This window comes from Nannospalax galili, unplaced genomic scaffold (assembly GCF_000622305.1).
Source record: "Nannospalax galili isolate Female #2095 unplaced genomic scaffold, S.galili_v1.0 scaffold368, whole genome shotgun sequence".
Classification (NCBI taxonomy): domain Eukaryota; kingdom Metazoa; phylum Chordata; class Mammalia; order Rodentia; family Spalacidae; genus Nannospalax; species Nannospalax galili.
This window is the reverse complement of record NW_008359963.1, coordinates 3982275-4004244: the sequence shown is the minus strand read 5'-3', so window position 1 is coordinate 4004244 and position 21970 is coordinate 3982275.

Sequence of the window (21970 nt, the reverse complement as noted above, 5' to 3'; positions counted from 1 at the left end):
CACACACACACCTGACACATAGAAACGTGCTTTAGAGGTCATTATAATATGGCAGAAGAAGGCATTACCACCTGGATCCTGAGAATTGAGTCAACCCCAAATAGACAAATGGATCTCAGTGGTGACATTTGGTAGCTTAGTTTGAGCTGTGCTTGAAGTCTACCCATGGGCTTCCTATTCTATTCAAACCAATGCATTCTCTTTTTCCTTTTCATAAGCTGTTTGTGCTGGGGACTCATTTGCTTACAACCTGAAAGAGCCTAAGTGATGAACGTTTGATGTCGTTGTTAAGCTGTAAGCATCCTCTAAGTGTAGCTGTTGCCTGGCTTCTTCACTTATGGCATCTAAATGATCACCCCCTTGCCCCCCCATCTCAGCTTACTATCTCTCCCATCACTGCTTGCTGCTTTTGTGCTATGCAGCTGTACCCCAGACACTTTATTCTGTGCCTCATCCAGAGTGTGTAAGTGCATGCCACTTGTTTTTTCATGTATCATATTGTTTTTTTTTTTTCTTAAAATACCTTCTGTCATGCCATGCCTATCCAGAAGCTGCCTACAATCTAGGTACAAATTTAAGTGTTTCTTGGGTGTGAGTGTCAGAATTAATTTTGTGAGGTCAGTCTTGGTGGTGCAGGCCTATAATCTCAGCTACACAAAAGGCTTAGCAGGAAAATCACAAGTTCAAAACCATCCCGGGCAACTTAGGACGGTCTGTGTCAGAATTGAAAAAGAAAAATGTTAGGGGTCGACAAGATGCCTTATTGTTTAAGAACACTGACTGCTCTTGCAGAGGACCTGAGTTTGGTTCCCAGCACCAACTTTGGGTAGCTTAAAACCACGTGTATCTTCAGTTCCGTGGGCTCTTATGCCCTCTTCCGGCTTTATGGGCACTGCACTCGTGCACATGCTCAGACACACATACAGATACAGGATTTTAAAAAGGTTGGTATGTGGGGAAGGGGGCACTAGGGTACAGCTCAGTGAGAGAGTATTTGTATCTCATGCACGAGGCCCTGGGTTCAATCCCCAGCTCCACCCCAAAATATCAACTCTATGAGCTGCTGATATTTTGTTCACATTAAAATTCAATCATTTGATTTTGGGGGGTGAATTGATGAATGCATTTACTACCCCATTAGTCACGGAACTTCTTGATGGTAAAGACCCATTTCTATTCACTTACATTCCTATTACTGAATATTGACTGAAATTTAATAAGCATTAATTGAATGAATACGTCAGTAACTCCCTTAGTGGAAAAAACCCTAACAAGGCGAATGCAGACGTTTATATCCAGCACATTAGCCGGTTCTCAGCAAATAAATGAAAGCATACAGAGAACGACTCTGGTCTTGCAATCATCTTCCACAGACTTGTTGCTGTGCAAAGCCCCATGCCCTGCTAATTCCCTTTGAAATTACAGTGACTGGATCAGATTTGACATCCTCAACAAATTGCAAATTTTCTCTACCATTTTATACTGCCTAGTGAAAAGCCCCTTCGTCCAGCTTTTTGAGAGCCACTACAGTGTGCACACCAGGATTTTTAAAGAATAACTTGCAGTGGAAACAACAGACAGACACAGTCTCTCCATTTAATCTAGCTGAGTGTCACCTAGGCATTTGGAGGGTCCCTTCTCAATTTTGCTCATCCATCTCCCTAGATGCTGTGCTTGGAAGGGAAGGAAGCTTCAGTTGCAAAACCTGCTTCCTGTTAATTTTTCCATTCTACAACATTTTGGATGCAGATGTAATGACTTTAATATAATAATAAAAGCAAAAAAATAATTATATCCAGACAATTTGAGCCAAGGCAGAATAATTTTTCAAAGAGAATTTCTATTTTCCTTTTTATAGAATGGGTATAACAATCTCTGCCTGTCTGCACCCACTGGTTTAATGAAACAATATTGGAAAGATTGTTTGCATAGTGACTTTATGCAAATAAGTGGATCTGTGTTCTGCTGAAATAGTTTATTCCATAGATGTATTTCGGTGACAATGGTCTCTAAACATCACTGCATATTGAAAACATGCTATGTGACTGATAAAGCAAAAATTTATACCACGAACAACAGCAACATAGCATAGTTCCGTAATATGCAATCAGATCCAAAGTGTATTTAAGAAATTGCTGGGCCTACAAAGTGGATAAGAGTGCTTGCTGCACTTACGGAGGAGGCTTGAGTTTGGCTCCCAGTACCCACGTTGGGTGGTTCACAGCTGCCTGTAACTCCAGAGGATCTGGAAATTGCTGGGCCTACAAAGTGGATAAGAGTGCTTGCTGCACTTACGGAGGCTTGAGTTTGGCTCCCAGTACCCACGTTGGGTGGTTTACAGCTGCCTGTAACTCCAGAGGATCCAACACCCTTTTCCGATCTCCTCAGGCACCTGCACACATATGCATATACACACAGATGTATACATACACATAAATAAAAATAAAATAAATCTTAAGAAACTGCTTATGATTTGCTGGTTTCATAGCTTTTGGAAAAAGCAGGCTGCTATTATCATTTAAATTTCATTTACAGCATGAAGCTTCCAGAGTGTGATAAAGAAATAAGCAAACAATTGAATGTATCATAAGAAATAATGTCAAGAAGCATAAAATTTGGAAGGAATCTGAACTGTACTGAATACATTTATTAATATTCCTATGACTGGGCTTAGGAGGGCAGAATTGGAAGAGGCCTGCTCTAAGTTGCCTCTGGTATACTCAGCTTGATGGAGAGGACCATTAGGTAAACTCGTTTTCATGTCCCAAAGGCATCAAAATCAACAAATAAAATAAAATGAAAACGAGCAGTGAGAATCAAGGCGGAGATCCTCAGGCCCAACACCATGCTTAATGCACAGTGTTCTTAGCCCCAGTCCTTCCCCAGAATCCGCCGATATTTGGGTAGACAAGCACCACTATTTTCTAATAAATGACCCCTTCTGTATAATTGATTTTTGTATCCATGTCATTTCAGAGTTTATACTTCATATGAAAAGTACATCTAGACTCTCAGGAATGTCTATATTTAAAGAATGAAAAGAAATAATTCCTAAATTGGTGAAAATTATCCTTTGGATAATTCAAAACAGATCATAAGGATACCACTTACTCTCCGGGACAGGCTCAAACACGAACACCGCAAATGCTAAGCTGTGCTTGACTTTATCTAATTCTATTAAAGCACCAATCCCAATTCTGAGGGGAAAATCAAGTAAGAATCCTTCCTGAACTTCTTGGTAGAGCTAGTTTTCAACTGCCTCAAGGCCCGAGGTAGAAAGCAAAAGCCGAGGTAGAAACCGAGTCATTGAATCGATGACGAAACGAGAGACTAATTTTTTTCTTTATCATTGTCCACCCTGGTCACAAATTCCAGCTGATTCCTTCTACTTAAATATTGAAATGAGAAACTGCACATTATTTATCTGGGCTTTAATGACTCATTTTGCGTTTCCACATTTGTACCCTTTTCTACCAACATTCAGAATATGCTTTGGTTTGTAAAAGAATCTCTAGGCACACCAGCCTCTAAGCTGAGCTCCTTGTGTGAAGACAGACCCCTGGTGGCCAATGCATGGAACTGCATCCCAGGAAAGTCCTGTATTGTTTGAGGCTCTTTTCCTTTTGCTCTGGGCTTTTCCCTCCATTCCTTCCCTGCTTTCTGGGTCCAGATTGCTGTTGGAGGTGGACATAACGCAGCTGTGTGCAAGTGACTCTTAAGTTCAAATCAAGAGATTTCCACAACAGTTACATCAGCTCTGTGAAAGCTCCAGGTCACAAGTTCTCTAAATTATTTAGAAAGCTGGCCAGCGCAGCACGCTAACAGTTTTTGAAAGTTACTAAAATCTCTTAACCAAGAAGCTGAACAGGAGCCTCAGTGTTTGGGAATCAGGCTTAATCTTCACCTAAAAACGCCCACACTTCCTCTGTAAGGGTAATATGCTTCTGTTTTCTTTGGGGAAGAAAAAAAAAGAAAAAGAAGTGTTGGTTGGTCCTTACATACCACAAAAAAAGCATTCTAAATTTGTCTCTAGCCCAGATCTGACCTTGACTTTCTAAGTGTGTTTCTCCAAACTGAACTCCACAATAAAAGTCATATAACTGAAAACATGGAAGTCCCCTCACCCCAGTCCTGGTCCTTCATTCGTTCTCTTGATTCTTTAAGTGGAAGTCAACAGAGAAGAGAACATTCTCCGTACACTTGGCTTTGACAGGGAATGGAGCACAGAGATTCTTATGTTGTCATTTTATTGGTAAATGAGGGGAAAATATTCAACTCCAAAGGGCACATGTGGCTACAGTCAGACCTAAGTGTCCACCGACGTCACACAGTGTATCTGAAGATTCTGTCCTTTTCCCTCCTGCTGTCCCAGAAGGCAGGGTGCAATCTAAATGACTGAATTCCTTTTGATAGAGTTCCAAGTCTCTCTGGGCCTTTGCTCTGTTCTGGCCGCTGTGCCTGTCCCACCTCAGGTCTTGCCATACAGCCCCATTTTTCTCTTTGTATATCAGGCTGTGTCTCATGTTTGCACAGCATCCCAGTCATAGCTGAAGAAGGGCCAGGCACCTGTGCTTAAATCTAATCCAGGTCTCCTATCTGCCTCTAACTCACAATTGCACACACATACAAACATACCGACACACGCACACTAGTGGTAATGTGAACACCGGGACCTTGCCTGTAATGCAGGGACTAACTATTCAATTTTTTTTTTTACCAGAAATAATAGGAAAAGATATCAAGAAGCATCTTCTGTTGCAAGAATAATGCATGCGTTTAAATGATTCAATGAACAATGTGTACTAGTTTTCTTGTTGCTATAACAAAATACCTGATAAAAAGCAACTTAAAGAAGAAAGGAAAAAATTTTATTGAGTCTCATAAGGAGGGAGATAATTCATCATGGCAGGGAAGTCATGGTTTTGGAAGCACCAAACAGCTGGTCGCATTGTGTCCTCTGCCAGTAAGTAAACAGAGGTGAATTCTTGTGCTCAGCTGACTTCCTCCTTTGTTCCTTTGTATTCAGTCTGTATTCAGTCGGTGCTCCAGTTCATAGGATGGTGCTGCCATATTCCAGAGAGGGTGTTCCCACCTCAGTTAGACCTCTAGAAACACTCTCACAGACCTGCCCAGAGCTGTGTCTCTCAGTTGGTTCTAAATTCAGTCAAGTTAGCATTCCCTCTCCCCATCCTCGGTCACTAATGTGACCGGGATTCCGAGACCCCTGAAGAAGTTCCCTGTAACAACTATGAGAACTCCCATATCATTTAAATTTCAGATACACAGTCCTCTTTCCGAAACTCTCTGAGGAAATGTATTTCAGAATTCAGAATTTTCAGATAGCATCTATGTGAGGCAGTCCATTTACTGAACGTTAAGTATCAGTCCCATCAGGGCCTGAAGCAGGATTCCACAATTCAATGCATGAGCAGTTTTATGACAGATTGCTCAGTGGTCACATGACAAAGCACCACCAATGGTCTCACAATGGCTCTGATCAAATGTCAGCAAAGGAACTTGATGCACATAAATAAAGCCTGTTTGTCGGATTTTTGCGCATGCAAATTTTAAGTGGTAGATAATGAACTGTGGTCCTTTGAGTACATGATCAAAGAGTCACTCGCAGATGTGAAGTCCTGTCCAAGAATCTCTTAAAGCTTCCTGGAACCCACAGTCAGACAACATCATCAAGAAGGAAATCTATTGTCAGACAACTTGCTTTCTTTGTTCTACAAAGTGAACACATTCCTCATAAAACTATAAAATTTCAGAGGGCATTCTAAGAAAATCTTCATGATTTGGGTTCAGGCAAAGAGTGAAAAATGATTCCAGGAGACTGATCCATAAAATAAAATTAGGATTTGATAAAAAGTCACCGGGCGTGGTGGCTCACGCCTTTAATCCCAGCCCTAGGGAGGCAGAGGCAGGTGGATCTCTGTGAGTTCAAGGCCAGCCTGGTCTACATAGTGAGTTCCAGGACAGCTGGGGCTATAGGGAGACCCTGTCTCAAAAAAAAAAAACACCAAACTATTGTTCTGCTAAATCACTGTCAAGGAAATTGTGATGTAACCTAGGATCACCTAGGAAGAAAGGTTCAATGGAGGAGTTGTCTAGGTCAGGTTGGCCTGTGGGCATGTCTGTGGGGATTATCTTGAATGGTTTAATTCATGTGAAAAAGACCCAGCCCACTCTGGGCAGCACCCTAGTCTTAGGAGGCCCTGAAGGGCATAAGAATGAAGGAAGCTAACTGAGCGCATTGCATAAGCACACATTTCTCTCTGTTCTTGACCAGGGATGGGATGTGAATAGATGTTTTAGGTTTCCGCTGCTTTGATTTCCTTCCTAGGATGAACTGTAACCTGGAGCTGTGAGCTAAAATAAACCCTTTCTTCCCTAAGTTGCTTTTTGCGAGAATGTTTTGTCACAGTAACAGAAATGAAACCAGGGCAAGAATTAAAGGACAAGCCGCAGGCTAGGAGCACATATTTCCAAATCACATATTCAGTGGAGAACTTTGTATCTAGAATTTATAATGAGCTCTGGAAAGTCAACAAAAGAACTGATACTTTATCAGAAAACAAAGAGCAAAGGAAAATGTGCTGAGCACCATAGCCATCAGGTGCCACACATTTAAATCATAACCAAACACCTATCTAAGATATGAGTCTGGAGAGATGGTGCAATGATTAAGAGCACATCCCTCTCTTCCAGCTAACCTTAGTTCTGTTTCCAGCGCCCACACTGGGCAGCTCACAACCACCTGCACTGCCAGCTTCAGGGGACCTGACTCCTTCCAGCCTCCAAATATCTGTACATCCATCCACACAGACCCACACACATACACCTAAATAAAAATAAATTTGGGTTGGAGAGATGGCTCAGCAGTTAAGAGCACTGACTGCTCTTGTAGAGGACCCGGGTTTGATTCCCAGCACCCACATGGTGGCTACGAACCATCCTTAACTCCAGTTCCAGAGGAATCTGAAGCCCTCTTCTGACCTCTACAGCACTGCGTGACATGGGCGCACTCACATACATGCAGACAATACACTTATACACATAAAATAAAAATAATAAAATAAATGTTTAAAAATGTCTAAGGAACAAAAACATTGATGGGGCTTACAGTGTGGCTGAATGACAGACTGCATGCTTAGCATGTATGAAGCCCTGGGTTCCATGGCCAGCACACACACACACACACACACACACACACACACACACAATATGCTAATAGCAAGTGTTGGAAAGGACATAGGGTATTAGAAATCACACATTTTGGTGCTGAGATTGGAAAACCGGTACAGGGCCTTCAGAAAATGGTTTGGCAGTTGCTTTATAGAATTAAACATATACTTACCAGGGATCCTCGTCCTATGGGAATGAGAGGTATGAAAGGACTCTTTGCATGAAAACCGTACATACATATTCTGGGTAGCTTTATTCAAGCTCACTCCAAACAGAAACAACTCTAATGTCCTTCAGCAAGTGGAAAGAAAACCGGGCTGTACTGCATTGAATGGTGGGACACTGCTCAGCAGCACAAAGGGAAAACATGGCTTCACCTCAGACTTTGTGCGGAGTAGAAGACACGGGTCTTGAGAGGAAAAGCGTGGTGAGGACAGTGGTGAGGACAGCGTGGTGACAGCCAGGGATAGCAGGTGCAGGAAAGGCAACACAGCAGGGGAGAGGTCTGGGGTGCTGGCACCAAGCTATATGCTGGCTATAATCATGGCACAGGTGGATACAGATGTTGAAATCCACAGGACTCTGCATCTTAGGAAGGAAAATTCAAGAAGCCAATGCATTCCCCTTGACCTAGATGTTCATAATGATCTGCGTCGTTATTTGACTAATGACATATTCTTGCTGACCCAGCACTGTGAGGTTTATAGTGTGAAGATGACTCAGGAAGACATCCTGACCCTGGGCAGGGAAGTGAGACAGACAGGTGAGAAAGAACTCGTATCCAGAAATTCAGGGCAGAAGGAAGCATGGGTCATGATGAGCGCAGGAATGTTAACTTGACCAGGAAGGCATCATTGTGCCTTCTGTTGTTATCTGTCAACTGCATGTTTTTTTCTGATTGGTATGAATAGTTAGTTGATCTGGGCTTCAGGTTCTTTCTTCTGATTTTTTGTTGGAGGGACAGGATGGCTCCAGGCAGAGTAGACCTCTGTCCTCCTAGCTCTCCAGGAGGACAGAAGATCCTGCTAAGTCAGGCATTCTTTGACATGGCAGCCTCAATAGGACAGCACCAAGGCCCAAGGAGAGAGGATGGGAACAGAGTGGGCTTGCCTCTACTAGCCAGCAGGGAAGACCTGAGCCCTGGACCAGTGGGAGGGACTAGAAGTGGTCCCAAGGCAGGGGGTGGGCTCCAGGGCTAGTCAGGTGCTCTCAGGCAGCCTCAGAGGGCTCAACTGTGTGTGTGTGTTTTTCAAACTCTGACCAAAATAATATATTTAAGTGGAGACTGAGGTGCTAGACTATAAGCATGTTAGAACATAGCCTGTGTAGAATTCCTCTTATTTCTCCCATGTCTGGGATTCTGATCCAGCACTCGTGAATGAGTAAAAAAAATGAAAAATAACATTGCGCTATTTTAAAGTATCTTTATTTTTTAATTTTATGTATGAGTGTGTTGCCTGCATGTATGTAAGTGCACCTATGTCATGCAGTGCCTGTGGACGTCAGAAGAGAGTGTCAGATGCTTTGGAACTGGAGTTGTAGACAGTTCTTAGCTACCATGTGGATGCTGGGAACCGAACCTGGGTCCTCTGCAAGAGCAGCCTGTGCTCTTAACTGCTGAGCCATCTCTCCATCCCAACGTCATGGTATTTTAATCATTTCAGGCCTTTACAGTATAATGTTTTGGTTCATCAATGAATGTTCACTAGTCCAGCTTCTGTTGTAGCCATTTGGAAGTGGGATGTATATTTTCATCAGTATGTGTAGAGTCTCTCACTATTTGCTATTCGGGTGGCACTCCCTAGGGGAAAGTCCCTAACCCTGAGTCACAGGGATGAGTCAAGCTCCAGGGCATTGGCCTTTGAAACCAAAGCCTGTGGCATGTCCTTTTGATATTGACAGGAAATACCAGGAATGCGAATTTAGACCTGGGAGACAGCCACTGATCAGCCACCAGGCAGCTATTCCGGAATGTGTTTGCAGCACCATGGAGACAAAGCTGGTGTTTTCCTGGGGAATGTGGTTTAAATCTAGAGCTCTGATCTGAACATAAATACTGATGTGATGCAGTTTCCTACATTAAGCCCTGCCTTAATTTCCCCATCGGTGACTTAGAGGCCACCTGCCAGTCTGGCCTGAATTCATGGCAACCTGGGCCTTGGTTACAAGAAGCTGTCCTTTTTCAGGTTGTTCATTTTAAGAAGTCCGCCTTTTACTTCCCATCTGGGTGAAAGTGAAATTCAGAGTCCCACTAGGGATTAGCCGCTGTGATCAGTCAGCCCTTCCTGTTTAGAAGGGACTTTTCTAAAGTAAGTGCTAAGTATTTTAAGCAAAGAAAACCAGCTGTGGAAATACTGTGACCATTTGTACAGTGGCTTTATATGTGGATTTATTTTTACTTGCACTTACTTTAGTGCAACTCTGGAGAGAGGCTCCTGGTCTCCTCCTCTCCCTCCCTTAGCTTACTCTTGCTGCCCCTCAGGGGCCTTTTGAGAAATAACAGTCTCTCCTTCCAATCCTTAGGGGTCACAAGTGTTCTGCATCAGGGCACACCCTTGACTAATTAGCATTAATATATGATGTTAGGAGAAAGAAGCCCAGAGAGAAAGCAGTGGCCTGTTCCTGCCAAATTGGAATTGACCCAAGTAGCAAAGTTTCCAGTGTGCTTTCACAGTCCCTACGTCCTCTTGTTACTGCTGCGTAAATATGTATTTCTGACATGGGGCCTTGGAAACCCCACGAGGTACACAGCCCTGGGTACTTTTTGTTCCAGAAAAACACGAGGGCTTCGTTTGTTTAATAAACTTCCTCTAAACTGTCCACAGTGTACAGACCTTATGGGGGATCAGACATCATTTGTGTCTCCTGTCACCCCAAGATGTTTTACTAGACATATAGCAAGCATTATCTCATCAGTTATAGAGCACCTACTGACAACAGAACCTTCTGGAATGAATAGGATTTCAGCAGACCTGGAACTGAAACAGGATAATAAAGGAGGCCTGGGCAGCAAAGGGAACATCTTGAAGGCAAGAAAGCAAAAGGCTAAGTAGAGGACTCCAAGTCTCCAAACCCGTAGAAACTTCTGATTTCAGCCAAAAAGGATTGGAAACAAGGTCTCAAAGCAGTAGTTTTACATCAGTGGTCATCATAGCCGCGACACAGAAACAGCTCAAGGAAGCTCTGATGATGAATGGGGGAAGAAAATGTAGCAGGTAAAGGAACAGAATTCTGGAATATGCTGCAACCTGAGTGAAAGTTGAGTATGCTCTCCTAAGTAACAAAATGGCAACTATTGTATGATTCCTTTTATATGACAATAGACCAATCAGAATCAGAGACAGAATAAAAACAGTCATTTCAGGGGCTAGGGGGAGGGGCAAAAGGCTAGTTATGGTTTAATGGTACAGCACTTGCAATTTGTAATCCAGACTTGTAGGGATGGATGGTGACGATGGGTGTACAACCTTATGAATGTATTTGATACCACTGAACACTACAGTGAAGTTGAGAAATTTTTGTTATGTGTCTTTTACAAATTAAAAAAACAGGAAATGGAAAACATGGACAGTAGAAAAACGGAGAAGTCTGACTTTACCTCGTCCCCGTAGATTACGTTTCCTGATAGACAAAATGAAGCTAATGATTGTATTTTTCAGATTTGTTGCAGGTTATTTGAGATAATATGTCAGACCCACCTGACACAGGATAGGAAATTATTAAATGGTCATTGTTAAGATCAATTTTGGCTGATGTGGAGCAAAGGGTCTGTGACACTGTGATGGTTAGATCTAATTGTCAACTGGATGCAACCTAGAATCAGCTGGGAAGAGAGTCTCGGTGTGGTTGTCTCTGGAGGAGGTTGGCCTGTAGGAATGTCCATGTCTTGATTGCCTTAATTGTGTGGGAAGACCACAACCACTGTGGGTGGCATCATTCCTTATGCAGGAGCTCTTGGACTGCATAAGTATAGAGAGAGGCCCAAGTGCCAGGAGGCCCGCATTTATGCTCTCAGTTCATGACTATGGATGTGACTAGATGCTTCAAGTTCTTCCCTGCAGTAATGGATTGCAACTGTGATTGAAAGCTAAAACAAACTCTTGCTCCTTTAAGATGTCTCTACCAAGATATGTTATCACAGCAATGGAAATGAAACCAGGACAGAGATGGATCATGAGGCATAAGGTTACAAAGGGAGTCTGGAGCCTCGAGCAAAGTGGTTTGGGTAGCAAGCTAACACAGTTGAGCTTTATTCTGTGAATAGTGAGGAACAGTACTTGTTGAGGCTGCCAGAGGGGCGGGATCAGGGAACCATTCTCAGAGCAAAAATCAGCAAATTAGGGTCAAGACAAGCAAGGACTCAAACCAAACAGCCAGCAACTGCCTCAGAGACACAGAAATGGATGGTGCGCTCAGGCTGTAGAATGTTCTTATTTTAAGTAAAGCTGGAATTATTATCAAGAGACTTTGAGAGAGGGGGAAAGGAATCCTATTTTCCATCTTTGATCAATCTCCAATTTTTTAAACAATTATTTTGTATGTGCATGTATGTCTGAGTGTAGGCACATGTGTGCCATGGCAGGCATGCAGAGGTCAGAGGACAACTTTCAGGAGTTGGTTCTTGCCTTCCAGCTTGTTTTGGGGCAGGGTCACTCTTGTTTCTGCATTCTCCAGGCTAGCTGGCCCATGAGCTTGAGGGCAGTTCTGTCTGTCTCTGCCTCTCATTTCATTGTAGAAGTACTGCCTTTACAGATGTGTGCCAGAGCACCTAGCTTTTTATGTGGCTCTGAGGACTGAACTCAAATCATCAGACTGTTTGAGCAGCCTGCTGAGTCATCTCCCCAATCTGATCCCCAATTTTTAATTGGAATATTAAAATAAGTGTTAAGTGTTTGATGACAAAACATAACTGTGATGTGGTATCTATCCATCGGAACCCATACTTGTGTTAAGACAGAGCAGTCTCATGCTCATAATAATTTCATATCTGCCAGACTAGTGCACAGCCTGGGCCTCCAACACAACCACCCAGCTTCCAAGGGTCCACACAGATCTGGTAGAAAAGAACAGGAATTTTGGAACCAAGTCACCGACTGAAGCTTTTCAAAAGTTTACTTTGACATTTAAGAACATTTTTGGGGATTAACCTAAATGTCCGAAAAAAGGAAATCATTAAATAAAGGCATGTGTTAAAAAACTATGCAGCCACTAAAAGCATGTATTTAAAGGTCATTTAGTGGCAGGAAAAAAATGCTCATGGTGCTTTAAGAAAGCTAAGCAAGATAAAAAACAGCTAACTAGGATATCATTTTGTTACAAAATTATGCATTTTAGGGATTAGATAAGAGCTCCCAAATACTTTTGTCATTTTTAGCCTTTGGAACAGATTTTAGGGTTATGTCTTCAGAGGGGTAATGTTAAAGTAGCATAAAGCCCCAAAAAAAAAAAGAAAGTAAGAAGAAAGAAAGAGTACCTGAAGTTGTCAGAAAAAAGTGATGGGGAGATATGGGAGGTACTGGAGGGGAGAGAGTGTGGTGGATTTGATCAAAACACCTTATATGCATGTATGAAATTCTCAAATAAAGTTTTTTTTTAAAGTTAAAAATTATGCCTACACGATCATAGCAGGTTTGTATTTAAGATCTGAAAAAGCATGCATTGGATTTTTAGCAGTGCTTGTCTGACTGAAGAAATTATGATCAGTTTAACTGAGGGATTGCTAGCTGACAGGCTGGGGCGGTCTTTGCCCTCCAGACGTAACTGTCTCCATCTTTTCTTGTTCTTTGCACACCCTCTTACATTTTCCCCTAAGAGCGCACTCACTACTTAGGCTTGGATTACCTTCCTGGGCATGGTAGGTGTTCCCCAGGGAAGTTCTCATCCTCATACTTTTCTGCAATAAGTAAGTTTTCACTTTTATAATTAGAAAAGGCAAAAGTTTTAATAACTATCAGTTTGCTGTCTGTATGGTAGAGTTGGAAAACATAGTTTCTTCTTTTTAAAGATGATTTTTAAAAAATAATTTACGTGTATAAGTGTATTGCCTGTATTTATGTGCAACCATGTTGTACAGTGCTTGAAGAGGTCAGAAGAGGGTATCAGATCCCCTGGAACTGGAGTTACAGATGGTTGCTAGCTACTATGTGGGTGCTGGGAATTGAACCTGGGTCCTCTGCAAGAGAGGCGGTGCTCTTAACCACTGAGTCATCTCTCCAGCTCCAAAGATGAATTTTTAAAAATTTATGTGTATGTATGTGTTTGCATGTGGGTTTGTGTTCCTGTGGCACCATTGGAGGCCAGAAGAGGGCGTCCAATCTCTTGAGTGTCCAAACCCACTCTATGTGGGTTCTCGGATCTGAACTCTTTCCTCTGTAAGAGCAGCAAGTGCTTTTAACCCCTGGCTCATCTCTCCTTTCTCATTTTCAAGTTATTCTGAAACAGGCACTTAGAAGCTACCTTTATTAGAAAGCACAGACTCCTCACTTGGCCCCTCAAGGTAAATAAATGCAGAAGAAAAGCCTAGCATCTCTGTCTTCATTTACATACACCTGTCTGCTTTACTTTGGATCACCTGCTTACCTGTACAGGTTGCTATGCTAATCCTTAAGGGGTGTCTATCCACAGCAACTTATCCTCTTTCAAAGCTGGAAGAACAGAGATAAGCAATTGTCTTACAAACGCTGTCACCTGGGATCCCGGAGGCATACAACCTGGTGTGACAAACCACCCCCCAGATGAGGGTAATTCTTCAGGAGGGCAAGGCTCCCTTAAGAGAAGACAGCATCTCCCAAGAAGACATCTCCCCTCAGGTGAGGGCAGAGAGAAGGATTTCACCCATCCTGCTGAACCAGGACTGAGATTGATAGGCAGCACCACACCTTGACCAGGCTGCTTAAATAGGCATCCCTCCTGCCTCCCACATGTGCAGTCTTCCTCTATTTAAGCCTATAGTTCACATCAGTACCGCAAAGACAAAGTTGAGGGCACTGGACCCCTTTATCTGTTCTTCTTCCTAACATGGTCACAGTGAGTAAACCCCTCTCTTATCACCGTTAGGAATCTCTTTAATGGGCATATGTAGGCACAGCAGCAGAATCTAGCTTTGGGGGTTCCTGGAGCCTGGGCTTTTACCCTAAAACTCTGGTTACAATATTCTTTTTGCTACCCTCAGCTCTTGCTACAAGGAACAGCAGCAACGTTTCAAATGTCCTGTTGTAGGGAAGCTGTTTCCTGCATCTTGACATTGGCCCTCCTGAGGCAGAACGACTGGGGCAGCCTCTAGAAGACAGTGGCCCACAGTCATGGCAAGGGAGTAAAACAATGCAGTGGAAGCCAGGTCACTGCCAACAGTGGCAATGGGGCTGTTAATCCCTCCTGGAGGGAGCGCAGTCGTGGGGGGGGAGCCACCACCTCCTGGGATCACAGCCACCACCCCCTCTTCCTGCCCTTCAAGCAGCATTGAAGATGGCATTGGAGGTGCAGAAGGTACAGGAAGGGGAAGGTGGCTGGGACAGGGACTCCAGAGATGCAGAGGTTTTGTCATCCACACTGGGGTGAGACTTTTCTATGCTAAAGCTGCTTTTGAGTCACACATCTGCCAGTAAATAACCACGCATACAGACTCCTGTAAATAACCCCAGTGGATTCATAGATTCATCAAGCTGGACTTGGCTAGAATCCTTTCTCTGGTCTGTCGGTGCCTTTCTTCAGTCACTCCAGGAAAATAACACAACAGACCTTCTTAAGGAACCCATAGCTAATAATTCTGGCATGACCCCCCCTCCCCGCAGGCCTTATTTGTGAAGGCTCTCAACATTCAGGTTCTAACACATCCAGGAGAAAACTTCATCAGATTAGATTGTGGTGGATTGGCAGGGTGCTGAAAGAGGTCAGAAAAGGAATAGACAAGTTTATTGAGTGCACTACAAGAGCACGGGGGAGGGGGTGGCGGGGGCAGGAGCAGTGTCAGAACAGCTGCCTACAGGAGAATGAGCTATGGAGGAAGGGACTACTTTGGAAGTATTTGACCCTTCATGCAACTCCCATCACACAAATGAAGGTAGCCTTGATCGGTTAGCCCAAGTTTGCTTCTCTAGGCCAAGGCTGAGTTTTTAGAGTGGTAGCTTTGTGATTCTGAGTGGCTATGGTTGATGCTGATTGGTCCATTCAATTACATCATCCTACCACTCATGGTTTGACCAGAAGGGGGATTTTAGGAAGATGCTTTTGGGGCCAGGCTTGCCTTGTAGGAATTCCCTGAAAGGGACCCATTCCTTTTCTGGCCTCACAGTCATGGCCATCTCTCAACATGAAGGATCTATATTTGCTGGCTAGTAACTAAAGTGTGAAAATATATCATTATTATCTGATAAATACAAGACTTGATATTCAGAACCTTTCAAAATATGAATTCCTATGTGAACAACATCAAAGCATTTTTTGGTGTTGGCAGTATAGGAACAATTGCTTATCTGATCTAAGTGATTCAAGAGGGGAAAGCAACAAAACAAAGAAATAACAACATTTTGATGAATGAAACACTAGAAAAAATGCTAAGTAGTCCTCACACTGTGGTTCCCAAGTACCAGGCTGGCTTCTCATCTGACTGCACAATAGAAGATGCTTCAGGCTAGAGCTTGTTCAGTTTTTAAGCATGGTAATGATGTGCTAGGAGGCAGTAGACTGTGGAGCAGGTGGAGGGCTTGGTGGTCACCTTCCCATCGTCCACATCCTCTGAGTGAGGAGGCAAAGTGCATGCCTACTTGTTGACTTGATGGAAGACAGTCAGCTTCTGAAACTACACTTCATCTCTGTTTCCAGGACTTTTCTATTACAAGTTCCTTTCATGTGTGAACTGATGCATAAATTAGTTAAATAAAAATGTGATTCATTGGAATTTGATGATATTAAGAAGAAACCTTTTATTAACAAAGTCCAAAAAAGTGAAGAACATATTTTACAGTTTCATACTAGGGCTGTGGTTGATTAAAAGAACAACTATGAGCATTCTAATTCTTCCTTTTTTTTAAAGATCCTACATAGTCTAAGCTGGCTTTGAGTTCATTATGTAGCCAAGGATGACTTCTGTTCCTGTGGCCTCCACATCTGAAGTACTTAGATTTCAGGTGTGGGCCACCACACCCAGTTTTATGTAGTTTTATGCAGACCATTAAACTGAGGGCTACCTTTTTGGGGGGGATTGAAGTGGGGGACTCCATGTAACCCCAGCTGGCCTGGAACTCACTATGTAGACCAGGCTGGCCTTGATCTCAAAGGGACCTTCCTGCCTCTGCTTCCCTAGTGCTGGGATTAAAGGTGTGTGCTACCACACCTATCACAGCAAGGGCTATATTTCATGCCTGTTAGATAACATTCTACCAACTAAGCTACATGCCCAGACCCAGATATTCTAATTATATTCTTTGAGAAGCACAAAGTAGTAAATCTCACTCAAAAGTAAATAGGAAACACGAGGGGACCCTATATCTACTAAATAATTGAAGATAAAAGATAAAATTGAAAGTCTTCCAATAGGAAGACCCAAACCCACAAAAATGTCACTGGAAAATATCAGGGGTCAGCAAACTATGACCCATGGGTTAAGTCTGGATGTTGGCGAAAAAAGATTATATATGCACATATATGTATATATGTCATATATATAACATATATTTGTACATACTTCCATACATCTATATATTGTATGTATATATATATATATATACACACATTTTTAGTGTAAAATTGAAAGAACAGTAATATTTCCTTGCATATGATGGTTGTAGATCTTCCAGGTTCCAGGGTCCATGAGAAAGTTCTACAACTTATAGAAATTCAATACATCATTACTATGTTAGGTTTATCTGAGCAAGGGGCAAGACTGGTTTAACATTCAAAACTGCTGTATTAAAACATATTAACAGACATAAAAGTAAATTCAAGTGAATATCCCAAATGAATGCAGAAAAAAAATCAGCATTGATCACAATAAAACTCATAATAAAAACTCACAGCAACCTATTAACCTAATAAAAGCAACTACAAAAGCCATGCAGCTAGTAGCTTGTTTAGCGATGAGAAAGTGATTGTTCTCCAAAATAACCACACAAGATACTCTCCTCAGCATTCCTGTACAGTATTATATTGCAAGTTAGAATCAACACAAAAAGATAACAGGGAAAATCTGTCCTGGTTGGGAACAGGTGTGCAAAACAGTTATGACTTGCAGGCAATGTGATCATGCATCGAGGAAACCCTAAATAGTAAGAAGAGATTGGGGCTGTGGAGAAGTCATGGTAAAGTGCCTGCTGTGTAAATCTGAGGACCTGAGTTTGGGTCACCAGAGCACATGTAAAAGCCAGGCATAGTAGTATGTGCCTATGCCTCCAGCACTGGGGGGTAAAGAGAGATAGATCCCTGGGGCTGGCTGGCCAAGCAATCTACCCTAAGTGGATAGCTCAGGTTCAGTGAGAGACCTTGTCTCAAAAATAAGATGGAGGGAAAAATAGAAGAAAGATACCCTGATGTCAAGCTCTGGCCTCTACACACGGCCACTCACACGAACGAGCACACCTGCACACATACTTTCACATATACCATATACATATACCACATATACACAAACACACACACCATACAAACACATGCATACACAACAAACACACACACTACATTCTTTGTTGTCTGTTCACAAAAAGTTGTAATTTCTTTTATTTGGCCTGGCACTCACTGTGTAGACCAGGCTGACCTTGAACTCACAGAGATCTGCCTGTTTCCTTCCCAAGTTCTGGGATTAAAAGCCATGCACCACCATGCCCGGTTGAATCTGTCTTATTTGTGTTTGTATCCTGAAGAATTAGCCCAGGCTTGGTGCATAAAAGGTACTCAGTACTATTAAAGAAACAAAAAGTGATTGCCTGAATATTTAATCTATAATCAAAAGACAAGCAGAGTATGTTAAAAACTAGTAAAAATAAATAAAGTGCTCAGAATTCAAATGAGAATTTTCGTGTGGGGATTTTAGCCAAACTAAAGCTGAGCCTTGCCATTTACATGAGTTCACTTGACTCCAAGCCTGGCCTGCACTTGTGCTTTGTGCTCAGCCTCATTCCTAAGGCAGCTCTGCGTTCCCTTCAGCAGCTCCGAATGTACTTAGCACAGTGTGGTGCAGGGAGTAGTTCAAATGGTTATGTCTGTCCAGTTTGTCCGACAGCAAAAATGTTGTCCTAATGCACTGTTTTTTTACAGATAAAATGTTTCAGTTATTAGAAGTAGTGTTTACCTATAGGTTTCAAATGGGAACCTCAGAAGTTTTTAATTATTATGAGTTATATCCTCCCTGTAAGACCCTGGTCTATCTGCTGTTGAAAAAGCCCAGTGTGGACTCTCAAGTATGATATGTCTCCACTGAACACATAAAATTCTTGGCTCCCAAGGAGAGTCTTATAGAAGGAGAACGCAACATTTACTTCCAACACAGTTATTCTGCACAGAACTCCAAGTCCCAGAGTAGTTTTAAAAGACTAAGTGTAAAGGAAGTTGACATGGTTCACATTTTTTAAATTAAAGAGCAATTTGACTCCTTTTATAGCTGACAAGAGTATTGTAGTGCTGTCTTATTGGTGGTGAACAATTCTAGAATATATAAATAGTTTATAAAATTCTTCTAGGGAATGATGCCAGACCAAGATGGAAACACAAAGACTGAAACTGAGCAGCCCAGGAGTGCCCAGTGAAATGCCTCAGGTGGGAAGAGTTGGGTAACAAAGTATGTGTGACACCTCAGGACATTGTTGAGCTGGTCACTCAGACTCCCAGAATAAATGTGAATATGTGAATTTTATTCATCTTGGTATTGAAAGATTAACAGTGTAGGCTCTAGAGTCAATTCCTCCCATTGGACATTTAGCTCAATCACTTGAAAGCACAGAGAGAACACACATGGTATGGAATGGGCCGTCAGTTCTTCAGGTCTGGGCATCTGCACACAGAAAACACAGTGGAAAGAATCCTGAGGAACTAAAAGCAGCTCATTTGGCTGTTTCTTTACTCACCCAACCCTTCAGATGAATCTTTAAAAATCTTAATAAAAGCAATTTAAAATCAAAGAGAAAATAGACAAGGAAAAGCAAAGAATCGGCACAAAGGTGTCCACGTATGTAGGAGTGGCTTTGACAATGTGGACATAACTTGGACTAATGGCTTTTACTTAACCTTGTAACCAAAAACGTACATAAACAAGCTCACTGAGTCATCTGCTCCACTTGTGAACTGGCCACCTGATCTTAATCCTTCAGGACTCCACCCTTCCCTCCACCCAAGATAGTGAATGAATGTGGATGTGCTTGTCTATCAGAGTACTGGAAGCAGCCTGTTTTTCTCATTAAAAACTGAGAAGAATGGAGAAGTCTTTCTGAAATTATGTGTGTGATATCTTAGGCCTAGAGATCAAAGGACAAGATTCTCTGATAAGGGTGGGTCCTGACTCCACTTCCCCAATTCATGCTGGAGATACTGTTTCAAGGAAAGAAAGAGTGAAGCATGGTTAGAGAGCAGTTTCATGAGACATTAAAGGCATGGATGTTTGGCAGTTCAGGCCCACTTTTGGCCTTAAAATGAATGCTGAGAGTCAAGCTGATTTTTTATTCAGGTGTAACCATAATGTGGCTTAGAAACACTGCACAGGTACCTAGGGTAACATAAAGAAGACTATAGTTTAAGCTTTTTGAAAGGAAGGTGTGTACTCTGTTCATCCGGGCATCCTTCAATGATATAGGAGAGACTTCAGGATCTAGAGATTCACAAAATGGCTGATGATAAAACAAGAATTGTAAGCAGAAAGAAGACTCAAGCTCCAGCTTCTTAAGGGTGCTACCCTCAAGGGTAGCTCAGATGTGGAAACAGACACATAAAGATTAGTCTCAATATTGCATGGTTCTAATGAGAAGGATGATAATGAAGATGTTCAGGCTCTGGAATCACTCTGACTTTGGGAAGGATGCAGCTGCAGAAAATGATGTTTCAGCACATCCAGGCAAACTATTGGCATGTCACTGACTGCTGGAACACTTTACCAAGCTATTCAATGGAAGACACCAATGTATACCTCTGGCCCCCACACATGCATACACAACTACATGCACACTCACACGCACATGTGCACACATACAAAGCTCATATACATATATATAACACAAACACAAACAACTAAGCACAATAGATTTTAGATACTAGTTTTGAGGAAGTAAATTTACTAGCATAAAAATAACCTAAGAAGGGTGCCATAATTATCTTAACATCTACTTTCATTTTAAAAAGCTAAACTCTCATATAAGCTTCTGAATTTGTCCTGTTACTATGTGTTTTGGCTGAGGTATGACTGAATTCGAATAGTTACATGGTTGGAAAAGGAAAGAGGCATTTTAATATCCCCTCAGATAATTGTATATAATCTTATTTGAGACAACACCAAAATTTCCCAAGTGATAATTTATTGCTGGTTAGTTTCAATGTGGTATATGAAATCTTATCCTTTTATACTTTAATGCTTGATTTCATGAAACCATTTTTTAAACCTTACACTTCACTTTGAACACAGCTTCTAACTAGGTTTGATTTTGTAATACTGTGCACTGCTCCTATGAAAATTATTGATTTACTTGTTAAGCAAACAATCTAAATGTTGACATATCTTCTTACACAATTTCAAAAATTTATATTTATTAATATCTCTACTCACCTCATGAGAAAAGCCAGTACACTCTGGGAAGTCATTCATCTCACTGGGGTAGAGACACATGGTTCCCCAAATCCCAATTTTCTCTTGGAAGTGCAGATTTCATTATTGGCAAGAAATATTGTCAGTGGTTTCTTTGAAGTAATGACCTCACTTCGTACATTTTGCAGACAATGTCTGCCAAATACCAGAGTCTGAATAACCACAGTTTGACTCTCCACTCACATCAACTGTGCAGTGCTATTCTTTGAACCATCATACTCCACAACTAGCAAATGTGCTTTATTCTTGATTTCTGGATCATTGCATAAACTAGTTGTGCTGAATAGCTTCAGTTGTCAACTTGATACATCTGGGTGGAAGGAACCTCAAATGAGGAATTTTCTCTGTTGGGTTGGCCTGAGGCCATGTCTCCCAGGGCCATGAGTGCTGTGGGAAGGCCCAGCCTACTGTGGGCAGTGTCACCCCTGGGCGGATGCTCCTGGGTTGTATAAGAAAGCAGGCTGATCACAGACCAGAGAAGCAAGCCAGTAAGCAGCATTCCTCCATGGCCTGTGCTTCAGCTCCTGCCTCCAGGTTTCTGCCCTGAGTTCCTGTCTTGGCTTCCCTTGATGATGGATTGTGAACTGCAAGCCAAATAAACTCTTTCCTCCCCAAGTTTGCTTGGTCAGTGTTTTTATCACAGCAATAAAAATCTAACTAGAACACTAGTAAAGTCTCACACTTGGAGATCAGGATTTAATAATTATCTTTATAACATTCTAAAGCACATCTTTAGTAAAACTGGCACTTCCATCAGTGCAGATGTCAAAGAAAACAGTGGCCCGATGTGTAACTAGTTCCACAGCTGCCCCTGCCTGATATGTACGGATGACCAACAGGTTGGCCAATGTCATTTTTGTACCATCAGTGTAAAGTTCAGTGTTGTGTAAAAGTCAAGTAGCAAATATGTTGTTGAGATTTTTTGGATCTGTGTTCATTAAGGACATGGATTGGAAGAATTAATATTGTGAAAATGACCATCCTACCAAAAGCAATATATATATA